Source organism: Melanerpes formicivorus, unplaced genomic scaffold, assembly GCF_026170545.1.
Source record: "Melanerpes formicivorus ecotype bairdi unplaced genomic scaffold, bMelFor1.0.p_v2 SCAF_3, whole genome shotgun sequence".
Taxonomy (NCBI): domain Eukaryota; kingdom Metazoa; phylum Chordata; class Aves; order Piciformes; family Picidae; genus Melanerpes; species Melanerpes formicivorus.
This window is the reverse complement of record NW_027142355.1, coordinates 7105030-7125040: the sequence shown is the minus strand read 5'-3', so window position 1 is coordinate 7125040 and position 20011 is coordinate 7105030. Positions and strand designations below refer to the sequence as shown.

Sequence of the window (20011 nt, the reverse complement as noted above, 5' to 3'; positions counted from 1 at the left end):
TAAAAGGAGCACAGGCATGAGAAAAGAGGGAGCGCAAAGTAAAAGAAGGTATGAGTCATACTATTGTAAAATAACTGGCACCTAAGCTTGTCTTCACTGTGGCACCTACTAACATGCGTGTCCTCAGCCCACCCAAACTGAAGGATATGGGCATAGGCACATGCTCTGCTATGAAACTACTGCATAAATTTGCTACCCTTAGTCCCTAGGACGGCATGCCCTTGTATGTCGGTCTGCAACTAACACCTCAGTCAACTTTGGATGATACATCACGTTCCAATACTGCAGGGACTTCCACTACTGGGAATCCTGCACCACTTAACAAGGAGCAGGAGGGAAATGAAAACTCTCATTAACTCCAGTAAACATGGATCTACCCTGCATTTTAGGGTGGTGACAGCTGTAGGTTAAGCCTATCATGAAATTATGAAGCAAGTGATTTGAGTAGGTTTTAAACACATTACAACTTGACTTTGGTGAACAGTAGCACGGTTTGCAGTAGTTGTACCAGTCCCAAATACTTGCAGAGAAATGATTTGGACTCTCTTCCCATGAAAAAAATAGAAAGACAATGCCAAATATACATGGAGCATCCCCTTTCCCCTCCTACACAGCTTGTTTGCCATGTCATTATTTTCCATCAGCTACATGCTTGTGAAATGTAGGAATTTAATTAAAAGCTAGAATTATTTATAGTGTGATTCTGAGGAACTGGGCTTCAAAAAAACCAAACAAACAAAAAAAAGAAACATAACAAAAACAAACAAGGTTAAGAATCACAGAAACATTCAGGTTAGAAAAGACTCTCAGGATCTTCATGTCCAACTGACAACCCTACTCTACAAGCTTCACCCCTAAACCAACTCCCCAAGCACCACATCCAAATGACCCTTAAACACATCCAGGGTTGGCAACTTAACCACCATTCAGGCACATTCCAATGCCTGACCATTCTTTCAGTGAAAAAATGTTTCCTAATGTCCAGTCTAAACCTACCCAGTCACAGCTTGAGGCCATTCCCTCCTGTTCTGTCACTAATAACCTGAGAGCTGGATTTAATTCCATTGACCACCACTCTCTGGGCTCATTGGCCCAGCCAGTGCTTTATCCAGCAGAGCTTTCATGGACTTCAGACCATGCTTAAGTGATGCAACACTGCTTAGATTATCTACCTCTGGACGGACAATTACATAAGTTTGCAGCTTTCAGACACATTACTTCACAAATACAATTGTCCAAGCATCGATCAACATCATGTCAGTGCTAAGAGGACAGGATTTCCAAGACTTTACACTCTCTCTCAGAAAATATAATTCAGGGAAGCCAACCTTTTTTTTTTTTTAAAGAAAACAAAAGGTCCAACCAGAATATAGTTTTGCAATTCATTGCAGTAAATTTAAACACTATCAACATAAAGCTTAAGTACTGTAGTTATAACATTCAAAAATGCTAGGAAAATTATTATTACGCTTGGAGGCAGAGGGTTGTTAATTCTTCCATCTTGGTGGGGGGGGGGGGGGGAGGGCAGAACAATAAACAAATCTACAGCAGAATAACCAGGTCTAAGAAGCTAAGTTTGTACCATGTAACACAAGAAAACTTTTTTAAAAGCTGTATGAATTCTCCAAATTCGTTTTTGCCAATGACCCACTGGGACTGACTTCCACTGTCAGGCTATGGAAAGCTTCATTAGGAAGGTGTTCTAACAATATCACAGAAACACCTGCAGAACACAGGTTCTCTTTTTCTTCCCTGAACACAGCTTGTACCTTTTCACATGCAGAGATGAGTAGGAAGTCTCCTTCTCTCTATAAAAAGCCTACCTGCAATTTTCTTTTTCAGCTTCATACAGACATAGGAGACAAAACAGATTACCCCATGAATGAACAAGCAAACTAGCTGTCAGTCAGACCAGGCAGTCTCAGAACAAATAGAGGAAGACTACTGCAAAATACATAGTTTGACATGCTGACAGGAATCACTCTTGTCAAGTTGTATCAATATACAATGACTTGCAGGCTACTTTGGGTGCTTTACTTCCCTAAACTTCCTTTTTTTCCCCCCTCCCCCTCTCATGACTGTAAGTGCTGAACTAAATTTTACTTATGTCTCAAGTACGGGGTGGTTGGATTTTTTTAGTATGATTCATAATCAGCTGCTTTGAAATCTATTCCCCCCCCCCATGACTTAAGTGAATGTGTCACTGTCACTTGGGAACAACCAACAAAAAGCATGAACAGAAGTATGTTCAGCACAGTGAGCAAGGCCAAATATTTTTGGATCTCTGTCTTCCAGCAATACTAGAATGATTTCAAAGTTTCTCCTGCAGACCTTCCTTTCTGCTGCAAACTCCTACCCCTCACTGAGAACTTAGAAGCAGCTGAGCCAATTCAGCCTTTCATTTTAATTAAATCTAAAAATCAGGAGTTATTTAACATTATTTTATACTGCTTAGAGCCAGTAATTAGACTCCATGTGCCTCTTCCCTTTGCAGCCAAGGGCATACTTTTGGCAGGTTCCCATAGCTTTTGCTTACAAGCACCAAGTACACGTATCCTGTGAGCCAATTGGGACACAGCTAACAGATGCTCAGAGAGGATGTTATGGGTGGTTTTTATACGGGCTAGGCTCTCTCTGGCTGTTAGACCAGATTCCTCACTGAGGTGAGCCAGGAAAAACTAATACCTAAGTAGAAGCTCCTAAGCAAGGCAGTAACAATGCAGTTAATGCTCACGTCTCTTCCACAGCTATGATAAACTCAGCTCCAGTGCACGGAAAAATTAGGTTACTGGAAAGGAACTCAGGTACTACAGAACTCATTTGGATTACAGGCACCTTTAGCTCTCGTCCCTCTCCAGCTCCAGCACAGCCATTTCCACGGATCTTGCAACTAATGCCATGCAGCAAGACTTGCTATATGTGCAGATATGTCCCAGTCTTGATCACTTTATTACAGACTAAACTAGAATGATTTAGCTACAGCAGGGTGATTAAGGTGGACAAGGGACATCTGGCACAGTGTTGCTGTCACTGTGCAGTCCCCCTCCATAAACAAACATACCATGCTCCCCGCCAGCCTGGTTGAGCTCTATGGGTATGGTAGAAGGGACTATGCCTGCAGCCCTGCCACCGAGGTCTTGGAGACAAAGTCGTCTCAGTTCCCAGAAAGGTACTTTGAACTCTATTTTACCAGCATTTAGCAAATGGATAGCAACTTCAGGAAGAAATGGGTGGCATAGCAAAAGCCTGGGGAAGGATGCTGCTGCACTTTGACAATCTTCCAGCAGCAAAGCTGGTTTGAGAGCTGCCTTCTTTGCCTTGTAACCACCCCTATGCCTCCCTTCCGGCACAGGATGGCTACCACACCTTCCCCCTGTGCCACTTCAGCTGCTTGCCTAACAACAGGCAAGCTGGGTGTGTGTTCAAATGCGGAGTTTAGAAACAAAACCTTGAAAAGAGCACTGCGTTCTTTAAGAGAAATCCAAACAAATTGCCCCCAGATCAAAACATCTCACAGGTCTGGCACAAAGCACCACTACAGCAGAAGATTAATTAGTTCAGGGATGAAACAGTACCCACCAGCTGCAGAGAACAAGGGAGAGAAGCACAAGGAACGGGGAGAGAAGCACAAGGAACGGGGAGAGAAGCACAAGGAACGGGGAGAGAAGCACAAGGAACGGGGAGAGAAGCACAAGGAACCGGGGCGGGACAGAAATCACTGATCTCCACCCTGCCCTAAAAAGAAAGGGGAGTAATACTCAGCCTGACAGCTACTTTTGCAGACAGAGAATGACTACAAGTGTATTAGCCTCTGGGAGGGAACCCCCACCAGGCTCATACTTCAACATAATGCATGAGTCCTGCCAGCAGCAAGCCTCTATTACCACGTGCAGTCTAGCAGTACTTGAGCCACCCAGAAACCATAGGCTGCAAAGCAGTCCACACCCTAGCAGCCCTGACCCCTTCAGGTTCACAAGTATCAAACAAGGCATGGTTTTGTTTTTCATTTTTTAAGTGCTTAAATTGCTCTACCTTCTCAAATTAATCCCAGGAATAGAAGCAGAGGCAATGGACACAAATAAAAACACAGGAGGTTCCCTCTGAACCTCACAAGACAGTTTTTCACCATGATGATGACTGAACACTAGCACACATTGCCCAGAAAAGCTGCAGATGCTCTATTCTTGGGGGTATTCAAAATCTGTCTAGACATGGCCCTGAACAACTGGCTTTAGAAGGCCTTACTTGAGCAGGAGGGTCCCCTCCAAAGCTCAACCACTCTGTGATCTCAGAAAATAAACCCCACATCAGTCTCTCCCCTAATGTTATCATCAGTGGTGGTTAGCACTAGTCAATAGCTAGACTAGGTTTACCATGCACAGTAAGATCTCATGTGGAAAAACTAGCAGTGCACTTTGCTAGTTGTGTAAGACTGTGCAAGTCCAGCAGGACTAGGACAGTAGCTTTCAAACTGTGGCAGGTAATGGGTACCATAGAAAATGACACAGTGGCCAGCAAAACAATAAGCTGCTTGCCACCGCAATACCTGGCCAGACAACTGTTTTAACCATGCAATAGCACAGCAAATAAGTGAGAGATAACAACATGCACTGGTTCAAAAAGCTTGGAGTCTGATGGGATAGGAAGGTGAGCAGGGAAAAAAGAGCCTGCCATCTTCTGCAGCATTGTAGCATACGCCCAGGGTTACAAAAACAAACTACCCAGCACAACACACATGATGTTCCATTTATTTTGTTTTTTTCCTGAAACTTAATCTTTTTTTGAACCTCTACTGAGCTATTTTACCTAGAGGAGATTTAAAGGCAAAAAATATTTTGCTTTAAGTACCATGTTATCAGGAAAGTGAATAGTAGGGATGTCCTTACTCAGCACTCACGCCATGTATCCATTCCTATTAAAGAAAGTTAAATGCAATGTCTAAAGATCTCCTTTTACCACTTCTGCAGAAAATCACCATTGCTCTGTCAGGTTGACAAGCCTGTGTACAGCTTGATTTGGTAAAAGAGTTAAATTGTCATACAGACACTCACAGGTAAGGAGGTTGACAGATATGAAAACATACAGGAATATGAATTAGAGGTTACAGAATCACCTTCCAAACACACCACAAAAACGCACTCGATGCCTGCCAGAGCATCTTGGAGCTAATCATTACAGAAGTCCTAGGTAACCCTTGCAGGAAGCTGAGTGGCTGAGCCCTGGCCTACAGCCAGCCACATCCTGTGACCACTCTCCCAAAGCTAACGGCATCAACACTAAATGCTGAACTTGGTTCTCCAAAACAAGGAGCTTTGCCTGTGCTGAAAAAGGAAGATGCCTTAGGTCAGACCCATCATCCTGCCATTTCTAGCCGTTTTTCTCTACCAGCTTCACATTTGCAGCTTGCTTGTGCCTAAAGTCAGAGTAATCAACTGCCCTGAGCAGAAAAAAAAGCTGTGAAAGCTATAAAATTCCTAAACATCCCTCCTGCCAACACCTGTCATTTCCTTCTACATTTCCTAGTTCCTCTGTTTTCATTTATGGTATTATATGACTCAGATGAGGCCTCATCAGCTTCAAAAGAATTTCTGTGTCTGACTGCCTCAGCTTTATTAAAAGTAACTGAGCCACTGATCATCATCAGAAGATGTAGTCTCAGGAGAAAGATATAATTTGTAAACAAATGATCCTGTGAACACAAACACTCTGCCAGGCATGAATAACAGGGAAACAAGCCCATGGTCAGGAAAGTGGTCTCCCCCAGCAGATCATCTCAAGGATAACAAAGAGAGTCATACCTTTGCAGGCAACCCAGCTAACATGAATACACTCTTCCAAGGGCAAGTTGAGGGGGAGAAGTCATTTTATTTTGCCGTTGTCAAGTCTCTAAAGGCAATTTCATGTTGCTGTCTAAGGAGATGAGCAAGCAAGATTTCTCATTCCTAGTACAACCAACTCCCTACGCTCACAGAAGGTAGGTTTTTCTAGCTAAGTTTCCATATACACCCTTACATGCTGCATTTCATGGCTGCCCAATGTGTGAAGGTTGGAGAAGAGAATGAGTGACTGCACGGTAACACCTGTGAAAAATCAAGCTATTTTCCTTCCCTTACCTCCAGCTAGCTACAAAACAGGATCAGCCTGTCTAGGATATGAAACTTGCTTCTACAGAAACAAATTAATGAAGATCAGCACCACAGATTAGAGGACACAGAATGGAAGATGCTATATAAAAGTTCATTAAAACAACTAATTTTTCAAAAGGTGCACACTAAATATCCATAAAAATAAGTAGGATTTTTTTTTTATTTTTTTTTTTAATAAATGCCTTCATATAGAAGATCAATGTTTCATATTGGAAAACTCAATGGACAACTCCTGGCAAACACTTAACTTGAATATGGTGCAGACTCAACAGCTGCTGCCACTGGGATGAAGTGGCTATTGTGCAGTTTTGGTTTTTGGAAGGGAAAGGATGCCAAAATCTGCACCAGATGCCCTGCAATCCCCTGCTGAAAGTATGTTTAACATATTCAGTTTAACACCACACAGATCATATGTAAGCCACCAAGAATCTACAGTGGTTTGTCAAACAGAAAGTAGACATCTAACCATGAACAGCCCCAGCAGAGTTGACATGGCTAAGATCCTTCTGGTTGGCAGCCAGAATCCTCAGTACCTAGAAATAATAACTTGGTAAGAGTGTACCTGAATCAGCTGGGGCCATTCCATGAAAAGCATCTTTTAAAAACACCTTTGTGCACAAAGGAGAAAAAAGAAACAACCTCACTACTGGGTGAATACATCATGTGATCCAAAACATGTCTGTTAGCCATGAAAAAGCCCAGCTGAGCTGATGCCTTAAGGTAAAATTCAGTTTGCTTAATTTCATACAGAGTATGCTTATTGGCAGCTTACTTGCTTTGGAGGCTAAGGGTGTTCATCAGTGTGCAAAGGTGCTGAAGGAAAGAAATGGCAGCACTGCCAAGTGGTTCTTCAAAAGAAATGCTGCAGCATTTGACAAATTCAAGGCTCATATAAACTCAAACAGCTTCTCTAGGCAGTCTACAGTTTCCTTTGAAGTATGTATCTATGAGCGCATATGGTCCTGGAGCACATCCACACACATTCACCAGAAGGGAATGAGAGTGGGTGGAATACATAAGACTATCCCTAAGAAAGGGAGGAAGAAGAGAAAATAAAACTCCTGGCATAAACAAACAGCTGCTATTTCTAGTTCTGGTTGAACCCTTCCTCCCTCCACTGTGCAAGATGCCTTGCTCAACTTTAAGAGACAACTGGCTAAATAAAAGTGCAAGAGCACACATTTTCATAACTCAGTTATGACCTCTTACAACCATACTGTAAAGATATTCACTGCTTAACACCAGCAAACGTGTTTGCTTAGCGTGTACCCAATGTAGCTTGATAGTTTTCATGTAGCTTGCACATGCACATTCAAGCAAAAAAAAAAAAAAAAAACAACCAATAAATAAGCCCAGTCTGGATTAGACCCAGTTGACAATAGGAAGGAAAAAAAGAGTAATTATTGAGAGTGGCTTGGTTAAACTTAGAAAAGCTTAACAAAAAAGGGATTTTCCATAATTACCATCCCTGACCTTCTACCCAAGCTCAGTGGGTGCATTACCTAAGTAAGTAGGAACTTTAGCCACTCCAAATAACATTAATAACCTTTAAGGGATAACCCATCACCCACAGCCTTTTCAAAGCATTTTAGAACAAAAGCAAAGAAGATGTTTCTGTCTTTCTATCAGGAAACAGTCTGTACCACACTTAGCTGCTTAAAACAAAATACCTCCCCTCCCCACTTCAGCCGGCAGCAGCCCCTGAAGACCCAGCCTCCCCCTTATACATTACTCTCTCCCTAATACATTCTCAGGAGTAAATTAACCTTACATACTAATAATAAATAAAAACAAACTTCTCAAGAGCAACATATCCCATCTGCTGACCTACCAGTACCTCACAGGGCAGTAGCTTCCACACCATCAGGCTCTCTCTCTTGTTCTCATCCACCCACTCCAAGGAGCACACTATGCCCCAAATTTGGAGCTTCCCTGCTGGCCTCAGCACAGCTACCCAGTAAGCCTGCAGACAAGAGTCAGTCCTTACATCTTTCCATCCCATCCATCTATCTATCTGCAGAACAGAGATTGCTGATGCATTTCAAGTTTTGGTGCTTTATAAAATGCCTGTGGAGTTAACCTGCACATCAATCAAGAGCTTTCAGCCTGACTTTGTAATTCAGGTATATGAAGGAAAGGTAAACTAGTTTAACTAATGCTGACTTTCTTTGACACCAGAAAGGACTCAAACAGACACAAGAAGCTAAAATATATTTCTTAAGAGATGCTGCTCATCTGTTTTGAAATGGCAAGCATGAAATGTAAAATTCTAGGCGAGGACCAAATGAAGCAAACCCAAGTAAACACCCTGACTTAAAATTGTGTTGAAAACCATTAATGTAAATACAGTACTGTATTTACATGCACTGTAATATAGTGCTCTCCTTCAGTGTCACAGACCAAGAAGAGAACAAGAAAAATCAAGAGGAGGATAAACAAGGCTGGCTGGGGATGATTGCTGCCTTTGAAATTTTAGTGGAACAGTTGGAGAAAGAAGCTGACTGTAGCTGAACTGAAAAATCACTGTGTGTAGCTAGATTACTCATCTACTGTTATGACAAATTAAAGTGTTCTTCCTACAGGCAAGGCTGAAGATTCAGAAAAGCCATAAATAGTAACTCAAGAAAATTTAGGGAAAAAATGCTACAAAACCAAAATGAATTTTGTACTTAGTGGACAGGAAAACAAAGGACAAATGAAACTTCATGTTGTCTGACAATAGCATACAAGACATTACTGAGTCAAGAAGCTCATGAGCTACATTGAAGGGCTCACCTTATCACACTCTAGCTGCAACGAACCTTCCTTGCTCTGCAGATCTCCGTTTTAAGCTGTTACATAGTAGCAGAGGCAGGGGGGCAGTGGGTGAAGAAGAGATTTTCAGCAACCAGGGATTACTGTTATCAATACGAATTTGACTAGGAACTTCTTTACTACTTTTGTCATTAGGTAACAAACTCATCTACAGGAAGCACAAAGAGTGAGTGCACAAGGCACAGGCTTCTAAGCAAAGCATTGAAGTGAGTACTTTTGTCCATTTTATTTTCCAGGAGCAATCACACCTTGGACAGAAGCCTATTTCTAACAATTTATTTTTCATGTCTGGACAAGGCAATATAACTTCTACGTAATTTAATCTCTTTGCTAATAGACTTAGCCATTATAGCTGAGATACATAAGCTCAACAATAAGGTTAAAATACCCAGAATACTTAAATCTGAGAAAAGTGTTTGCTGGCCTTAGTTCAGGACAAGTAGAAGAAATTTGCTAAAACACCACAGATGGGAACTGTGGTGACTACAGATAGACCTGCCAAGAGGTTACATTGGGCTCCACACAGCTACCTACAGAAGAGCAACTGCTCTAAGCAGGGCACCAAAATTGGCTAAAAAAAAAACCCCACCAAACAAAAAAATCCTTAATTGCCACTGAAGTTCCTCCAAAGGGCTAAGAAGCACCTGGGCACCCCAACAGCTCACCTTGGCTCCTTCAGTCAGCATTACGCTCAAATTACAGGGCAAAAACCTTTAAGGATCATTTTGCCCATCACGTGTCCCCAGCAAGGTAGTTTCATTTTGCTTTCATGCTGCAGTTCAGTGAACAGGCTGCAATTTACCTCTTCACCTTCACCCTCAAATTTGTTTGGATAAACAGGCTATCCTTTGTTCCAGACTGCTACCACATTTACACATTGTATTGTAAATCAGCTGGTACAAAGCAAGGCAGGCTCTTAAATGAAGACACTGCCATTTCTATTCACAGGAAAATTAAACAAGTGAGAGGCACAGAGCATCATTTATAACACCAGTCTGGAAACAATTGGTTTTCAGAAGGTGAGAGGTTTTTAAAAGTTTACTAAACAAACCTAGCCAGTTACAGAGTCTATAGAGGCAGCTCACAAACAAGTTCAATCTTGTATAAACTGCCAAAGCAGTGCTGTTTCTGAAGAGAACTTTAAAACAGTTTAAAAGCTTGCTTTTTTTGCTATTTCAGGAGCCCAAGAATTACTGGCAAGTGATCTAGCTTTTATTAAGTACACAAATAGAGAGATATTACTCACAGAGGAAGGAAATTAGCTACTCGCTGTATCTATTATAGAAAGGAGATCCAAACAGCATCCAGGAGTTGTAGGATAAACATCAGTAAAAACTTCACAGTAACAATACTTGAGCAGAGGAACAGACAGCTATGATGTCTTCACATCACAGCCTGTAGATGATGTCAAGCTAGCATCTACAATGAATGGCTTAACCACAGTTGATCCTGACTTATGACAGAGGATGGACTGCATACATGGCCTCTTCAGATCGCTCTCCAAACTTGTTGTGCACTATTTTAAATGTTCTTTTAAATAAACTTGGTTTGCTGAGACTTTGCCCAAGACTTGATAGCTCAGTACAGCCCATCAGAAGAGATCAAAAGTAATGCTTATTTGCCAGGTGCCCAGGTTTTCTGGAAAACTATCATCTCAGTCCCATAACTACATATGTATTCAGAGTACGGAAAAAGAATAAAATAAAATTTGCACTCACTGATCTAAAGGCCAAGAAAAAATTGCATCTGCTATCCACAATCCTGAAGTGAGACCCTCTGATACAGTGCTATGGAGAAGCTTTGTCTCCACATACATAGAATGTCATTTTCTGCTGCAGACAGCAACTGACAAAATTAATCCCCAAGTCTCAAACCTAAGTTTTAATGGCAAAAAATATTTTTTACTCCTTTGATTAATTTAAGCTGCGGAGGAGTAGAAACATGAATTTGGGCTTAAAAGCTTTTGCCCTGATAAAAGATATGTTAAAATAAGAGTCTTCCAGTACACCTCCACTTATATAACAAAGAAATTCCACACTTCAGTAGTTCCAGATTAAATAAATAAATAATCCAGGAGAGAAAGAATGCCCTCACCTGACATTTCAGAAGTCAGGCCATCACTGTCCACATTGTAATTCTAACACAATCTGATGGTCCACCTTTACCCTCAGAAGAGAAAGTGGGAAAGTGGGTTACAACTTCCCACTTCCTCTGGACATTCACAGGCCAGAAAGCATCTGTGGAGCATGATAAAAGGAAGATTGACCTCTGCTTTGCGACCAACCCCAACAAGACTGCAGACCATTGCTTCTTCCCTCAGGCACTCACCGAAGGTAAGAGCCATGACTATGACAGCCAGAGCTGCTGTGCCCTTGGCAAAAAAAAAACACCTGGTATGATCATGAGTATAGCAATTTCCCCCTGAGACTATTGAAGCAGATGGCTCCTGCCAGCATGAGGGCTGTCCTGTGTTCTGGCAGGGAAGAAGGCAGAGAGGCACTGCCATGTCTGCTGGGAGAACCAGGTACACCATGAAGAAAGCCTTCTCCCAAGTGGCATGTGCATCCCTGCTAAGGCAGCACAGCAAACTGGCATAATGCCTCCCACAATCTGTTTTCAACCACACACACCCCACCCCTCCACCCTCCGCCATGCCCCATACTTCCAGCCCTGCTTCTTGCTAAATGATCCACCTTTTATCACACTTCTCTCCATCTTCAAACACATCATTAGCAGGTCAGACAGCATTGGTTTGCTTCCCTGGCCATCAAGCATCACTTGAATGATGACCAGCACTTTGTCCACTCCTCTGCCTCTCCTGAACCGCCTTTCCCTCTCCCAGCAGTGTTTCATCAATACTTTGTTTCATCCCTTTCACCTGAAGATGCCACAAAACATGGACAGAACACCTCACCAGACAAGTGATGCTCTCACCTGAAACTGGATCTGTTTCTGTCCTGAGCTAACACACCTTGCATGAAAATAATGTTTAAGGGAGTAAAAAGAAGCCAACAGCTCACAAGCATAGCAGGAGCTGGAAACCCTGTAATTTGCACCAAGATGAGAAATTACAGCCTATATGTCCTAGCTGGAGTACAAAGGAATTCAGAGTCACTTGTGTTCCCCCTTCCTCACATCCTCTGGCCCCCCACTTAGCCAAATAACTAAAGCAAATACATATAACCACATCCCTAAATTGTTGACTGCAACTTTGCCACTGCTGCAGCCCTTGAACCCTAGGAACCGAGCTGGGGAAACCACACACAGTCTGAAATCATCTCCTGAAATCTGGTGTGACACAAGTTTTTCTCACAGTTTATTCTGAACCTGCACTGATAGAATAGAAGTGCTCCACCAAGATTTATTTCCTTGCTTGGAGATAATACTACTGAAACATCTGTAAAAACAAATCCATGCAGTTTAATATTAAGCCCTTGCACTAAGTGCCACTGTCAGATTAAGGGGACTGTAATTTATATTTTTAATATCCTCCCTCAGATCATTGTCCATGAAAGAATCTATTCTTTGACTTAGGTACATGACATTTGCCTGTCCTATATTTTTGCCCCACATACACAACACTTAGCAAGGCCCACATGGCATTTTACTAAGTGCTGCTCCAAAGGCAGCAGTGGTAGAGGTTGGAGGTACCTGCATATCACCTACATACCACCCACTCAACCAAGGCTGGGACAACACACATCCATGGCCACCCCAAACACATGGCAAAGGATGACAGGGAGGCAGACATCCCACAGGGTGGTAACACGATGCCATCCTGGTGCCAGGAACACCCCAACATCCCACCGCTGAAGCTGCCCTCACTTGCAGACACTAGCTGCTCTTCCAGCAGACACCTGGGCACTGCTGCTCACCACCAGCACAGAATGAGCTGAGGTTTTATAATGACAAGTAACTCACCTGGTCACTTCCCATTTTAATAATTTCTTATTTTGACAAGCAGGGGCAAATTTGACCAAAAGCTTTGTAACAGGAACATCATACTGAGTCCTGAACAAAGGAAAATGTGCTTGAAAGCTCCCAACTAGTATCACTGTGGTGTACACAGACAAAAAGGAGCTGTAAGAGGCTTTTTTATCTTACATGTATTTGATTATAAGGTGACTAAGAAACCAGAATAAAACCATTTAGCTAAAAAACCTCACAATAAAAAGAAATAAACATCCCCCAACAGTATCCCTACAAAGACGTAACTCAGTGCCTTTTTTGTTCTTAAATAAAAGCAGGCAAGACAAAAGCGTGGGTGCCCCTGGAAGTGCTGCAAATAGAACTCCCAGTGGACAGGACAATAGGGACCCAGCCACTGTGATGTCACCATCTCAGCCTGCACCCAACAAGTTCCTTCAGCTACTCTGGGTCTTGGTTTCCACATCTGCAGAGTGGGGATAATAACAGGTCTTTGCATCACAGGGGTGTTACAAAGATCAATTAGTTAATGTCTGAAAAGCGCTTTGAAGATATAGCAGGTGGTTGAGTATTATTATGCAAATAACATGATTTAAGAAAATCACAAGTGCTGGATTAATACTAATCCCTTTGATATTTAAAAAGACACCATTTTTTTCATATTTTAAAGCAGTAAGAGTTTATATTATAGCTTTGCACAGCTTCTGCAACAACAATTTTTAACCTTTTCATATGGCTCAATACATAAAACTCCTCTGCAGACATCTTCACAAAATCCAATCTCAACTCAAATCTAGGAGTAGTAGTAGAAATTATGCATGTTGATGAACTGGATAACTAGATCCTATGCAAGAATATTTCTCAGAGGATAGAATGTCACAAGCCTAACTTACTGTAGCAAACACTGCAGTGTCTTTCAGTTTTAGAGCTTTTGTTTTGGAAGCACACTAATTTCACGCATAGAGGCATTTGTAAAACAATATTGCTTTCACCTAATTATGCCATTTTATGTGATGGAAAGAGTGGAGAGTGACAGATATGGTTCATTCACTTCTTCCAAGACTGCATATCTGAATTGTAACAAAAAAAATACAAACTAAAAATCCAGTGTCTTACTACCTCATTTGGTGGTTAATGTAAATTAGAAAGAGAGCTGAGGTGGAATCAGAACAAAGAATGTGAGGTGATCAGAAACATCTAAAACAAAGGAAACAGCACTGGCAAGATGCAGCCTCTCTTGTCTCCTGCCTCACCTTTGCCAGACCTCTCTGTGAAAGCAAAACATCCCACCCAGGGCCTAAAACCTCCAGGTGGTTCCAGGACTTCTACTGCCACATTCCCTTTCCGTGAGGAAGCCTGTTTCTTGTTTCCTGCACCATAAAATTTAGTGCAAACCAGCTGGTGTGTTCAGTCTAGGAATCTGTACAATATTACTGTGGTTAAAAACAGATTAATATTAACTCCCTCTGGAATGCAGGCCCGAAATTGATATTAATGACACAAGATCAGATATTACTATTCTGTACAGCTGGTTCCTCAAGCTGTGCTGTAGCATCAAATCAAATCTTTTCTCAAGTCAATGTATAAAATGCAAATATAGGATGGCAGGTAGTATTGACATGGGAGGACAGAGAAGGAGAATTTTAAAACTTCAGAAGCTCTTACGTTTGCCGCTATAGGCACCTGCACTTTTCCTAACCCATCTCCAACAGCAGCTATGTTAATAGCTATTCAATACAGTAAGAGGATCCAAGATGTACACTTTGTTGTTGGGACTTTTTTAATCTCCCAGTCAATATTAAAAGCATTTTGGTGCTCTTTAGGAGGGAGGAATGATTTTGCACTCCAGGAACAGTAAGGCATTTGCACTGCTCCCAAGGAATTCCAGCAGAGGATTTCCTTCACATGCTTCTGCTCATGATTAATGTGGTGATACTTTAACTTGAACCAGTTGTACAGATTTTCTTGTGTAAATAGTGTAATTTTAATGTGACTGTTAGTTGAAGTTATATAATTCATGTACAGTACAGATCCGAACCACCATCTGAGGGTCACTCTTCATCCAGAAAGAAACTCTTGAGGGTTTCTGAACACAAATACCTTTAGACATATGATTTCTACTCCTGGATCTGCTGGGTCTGAGGAATAAAGCCACAGTTTTGACCTCAGGCAAAGAAGTGCAGCCCCATCATTCACTTTGCTCTCCTGTAAAATTGTAGCCACTTTCTTTCCTGGAAAAAAAGGTGTAATTATAGACTACTCCATTGAAGAACAACACCTAAGTCGGAAGATGAGGCAGCATGATGTTTCTTCCATGTTCACAGGGAATCAAATCCCCCTTTCTTTCTAATCCAAAGGAGAAAGCAAATGTGTCTCAAGAGTATTCACCTGCCTGAAGGTGAACTGAGGTTTGGTGTACTTTATCCCCACACCTTAAGTTAATTCATCTTTTCTGAATGTTTTGAGTTTGCACAACTGCTCACTTGAAGAAAGCAAAATGACCTTTTTGTATTCAGTTATTTGATTTGAGGTACATGGACCCACCTTACTGAAATAGGCCAGATATTTATTGCTAAAACTACAAAATGCAAAAATATTGCAAAATGTGTGGTGCAGCCTCATCACACCAAAGAGATAAAACCCAACTGAGATGTCACCTAGGTTTTTTTTTAATCTCTCACTTCAGACAAATCATATGAAACAGCTGCAAGGATTGCTCACATTATTAGACAGCCTTGCAGCACTCTGCAATCTGCTGCTACGTTTCTTCAGATGAAAGGATGAAAAATAAATGTTCTGTCCTCACTATACTTAACATATACAAAGTCTGCAGGGAAAAAAAAAAAAAAAAAAAAAAAAAAAGCTATTGTCACAGCAATAGAGAAGTCGGTAAGACACTGCCTTCTGTCTGACCCCACAGCAACAGAAAAGCCACTCAGAAAACAAAAAATACATAAAAATCTGGATTCCTACCTGGTTTTCTGATCTTTGCACCAGGTAAGCAAGGAAGGTACAATCTGTGCCACTGACTACTGCTGCTTTTTCTTCCCTAGAAGATGGGCAGTGTGGGAACAGCTATGTACTAAAGAGGTTACTCTCCTGAGTTGTAGTTCAGTCACAAAGCTTCCAGACTGCTGATCTCTTGGCGGCTTTGGTATGATCTGCATCACATTTGTAATTGTATTTACCTGCATGGCTTTATCCTCATTAAGGATTCACAGGTAAAAAACAGATGCTAAATCAAATCTCATAAAGCAGTGTCTGCTTCATGGGGACTAAGCTAAGCAAAAGGCTACCTCAACTCTTAAATCTCTCTTAGGCTTGTAAATAGGCTATTCAAAATTTCATTCAGGAAAAAAAAGAAAAGTCAATTGAGGGGAGGTTTATTTAAACAAAAGAGCCAATGATGTTACTGTGTGGTTTGCAGTGTTTGATCCTGTGCTTTATTGAAGCATAACTATTTAAAAAGAAATTATTCCAGGAATACATCCTTACCTTGTGGCTAATATATATATATATATATATATATTTGACTAAATATTTACTTATTGTAATGTTTCCTCTTCCTTAAGGTAAACATAGAAACTTAGCATTAAATGTGTATTTATGGAAGGGGGAGAAAAAAAAATCAGTTCATGTATTCTAGGAACTGTAAGCACAGATAAACTAGGACCTTGCAGCTGAGTTTGCTGCTCTGAATTTGGCACAAGTACAGCAGGAATATTCCAGAAGACGGATATATTACATTCTTTCAGGTGTTTTCAGTTAAAAGTTTATGGTACTCAAGGAATTTCTACTTTCAGTAAATTTCAAAACCTTCACTTGGGAAACATGAAGTTTTTACATGACGGAGCATACTTTCCTTTAAACGCACATCAATTTTACTATGAAATATATTATACATAATACTTTATATATATATATAAAATCAGAGAATCAATAAGGTTGGAAAATACCTCAAAGATCATCAAGTCCAACCTGTCACCATATATATATAGTATTATAACAGAGATCCTGTATCTGTAGAGGAGTTGAGAGCACCCCATGCATACAGCTACTTCTATGAACTAGCTAGAAACATACAAAGGAGAACTACTATGGGTTATGACAATACTTTGAGGTATGCCAAGGCAGTAAAATTGCTAATGAAGGGTCTTCTTTTGGGATGGAGGAGTTCCAGCTTTCTATTTGTGCTGCCACACGTGAGCTAAGAATTGAAGTTGTGTTTGTACTCATGGTCTCATTAGATCCTAACTCAGTTGTTGATTTTGATTCCTGCAAGCCTTGTACACTTGGGACCTGCCGTCTCTCATTTGCAGAAGATCACATGAAGGTTATTCCTCTTTACAGCTACACCATTCTCTTGTAGCTGAGCCTCAGGGTCAATAACCCAGGCCTTAGGTCTAGTTTTCACAAATAACAAATTTTTCTATCGCTCAAATGGCAAAGGCTGTTCAATACCATCACTGGAGCTAAATTAAGTGTTAACTTATTTCTTTGTCAACCTTTTAAAGTCATGTTTTCTAATTGTTGCCTACATTTGTCTTCTTGAATAAATACTCTGTGACAGCATCTGGCATTTCACCCTATAGCTGCTGTGTATCTGCTATTCCAGCATCCAGATCCGTTTTCCAAACCAAACATACAAATGTCATGGTAAGATCTGCAAATCCTTCTAATGTTCCTCCAAGAGCCTATCAGAGGTAAAAATCCTTATATTTATGGAAAGTCTGCATGAAAGGTGTTTTTTTTTTTTTGTGAGGAAAATTATCTATACTTCTTTTACTGCATCCTTGGTATTTTGATTTTCTTTCTCTGCTGCCAGCAATAAAACACCTTTATGTTCAATATATGAATAGTGGGGATGTTTTAAAGCCTCACATTTTAGAGGGTTTTCCTAATGTTTCTTAAGAATATGAATGATCTGCACAATGGCTCCATACATTAAAACACAACTTGGGCATATCAACCTCTTTCTCTCCCTTTATTCATTACTTAAACAGCTAGGAATCATCCTGGGATGCCTTGCAGCAGGAGGGAAGGTACATAACTAATTTCTTAACTGCTCTGTTTACTTTGCATACCTTGTGGGCCAAAGTTGGCAAGAAGGGATTCGAAACTGTTTGCTTTGAAATTATCACCTCGTCTACAGGACTCAAGAGCAAAGCCTTCTAAAATGAGGTAAGAGGGAAAAGGAAGTGACTAGAGTGAGCTACCAGTGCAGGCTATGTAATTAGCTAAGAAAACCAAGGTACCCAGAAAGCTCCTGCACAAAGTGCATATGGACATATTTAGAGCACCCACAGAGAATAAAGCAAATAGTTACTCTGTTGCAAAAAGTCTGCATTCAGTTTAAAACCACCTCATATTATTACTAATGGAAGTGAAGCTACACAAGGGCACAGCTACTATTGAAAGACAAGCTCAACACCCTAACTTTGATTGCAAAAGCCTCCTCTTCTCTGACTAAGAGGACCACCCAGAAGGGGATGGGCAGGGGCTGATACATCTGAGCTACAGACGCAGGCGGGGCTTGATAACACAAAGAATTTGGCAACAAGATCAGTGTAAGGGGGTCCTTTTTCTTTTGGGGGTGTGTGTGTGTGTGTGTCTTTTTTTTTGCCTTTCAGTTTTTTTCAAAGCCATATAGCAACTACATATAATGTAGTATAATGCAAGATCAGCTTTCCTGTCCAGTTCACAGCAACACAAGCAAGCAGCTACTGGCCAGTGATGGCATAAACTAGAGCAGAGCTGCCACCAAAGACTTCGTATCATTGAATGATAGTCTGTGCAAGCTGCTAACCCACTTGGAACAGAAATGCTCCCACCTGTGCCAAGTCATCTCATGAGTACAAGAGAGACTAATGTGAAAAGTGCTTTGTAGAAGGTTTTGCTCACACCAGGATATGTGGGGAAGCAGGTCTGCTTTTGCTTAGGGACTTCTGAGGAGAGGAGATAGGATAGTTTATAGAATTAACAAATCCCAACCTTTCCTGGTCAAGAAGGAATGCTACAGCACCCACTTGAGTGACATACATATGACCAAAATACCACTGAACTGTATTTTTCGTCTACAGATTCCTTGAAATTCCGCCCCAAGAAAGGCAATGTCAAAATACATAAATAATAATAAAAACAATTAACAGAGAAATTACATTACTTGATAAAGGCAGAAACAAAACCAGAATGTATAAAGTCCCCAGTCAAGAAACCTACAGGACCCCACTGCGTACAGTGCATTGTATACGTGGCACTCTGGGCACCTAACCTATAATCAAAGCAGCCTAGGCTTCCAGTATTCCAATAGATACATTTGTTTCATTTGACCACAGCCACTGACCTATTAGGAAAGTGTAGGAACGCGTCAGTTTGGGACAGGACACATCAGCAAACAGTGAGGCCATGACAAGTTACTGTATACAAAAGGTGCAATCCAAAAAGGAAGTCTGGGAGAGGGAGGGAACCAAGTACAGATCCTTTTTTTTTTTTTTTTTCCCCCAACAAGTTGAGTAATAATGCACTGGAATTCTTCAGTGTACCTTCATTCAAAAGCTCCTAAGTTCCAAGGCTGCTAAACTCTCTTCTGATATCAGAGTTCCCATTCAAGTGCAATTCAGGTAGATAAATTATGCCACAGACAACAGAAAACACAGTCTGCCTCTTCAAATTATCAGTAGGAGAAAACACCATGACGAGTTTAGTTTTGAGGATGCTGTTTACATTAACTGACTTATTTTACAGGCCTCAGGATCAAAATGAAAAGGTAGTAACTAATTGCTACAACTGGGAAAAGTAAATTGGAAGTCTTTACCAAGTACACCTGTACACAATAATTTGAACAGAGGCAGCGTAAGCAACACAGATTGCAGAAGTGCAATTAGAGAAGTGGAAAGTGTTACTATGAGCAATTGAGATACTATGTTTTGATAACCAAGTTACCTTGGAAATGATTCACAGGCACAACTTGCTTAATGCCATTTTACATTACAGGTCCAGGAGGTAAAAAAATCACTACTAAATCAGACAGTATCTGGGACAATAATAAAGTAAATACATTTTCATGTCAGACTATTGCATGAAACTTGAGGTTGTAATATTTCGACTTGGGCCCAAAGCACAGA

General features: G+C 41.0%; 1 long non-coding RNA gene across 2 annotated transcripts in view; it reads right to left on the bottom strand.

The window, feature by feature from the left end:
* The window catches only part of LOC137455148 (uncharacterized), an 82814-nt gene that overhangs the window by 52876 nt on the left and 9927 nt on the right, over positions 1-20011 (bottom strand). The gene's annotated exons all lie outside the window — the stretch shown is intronic.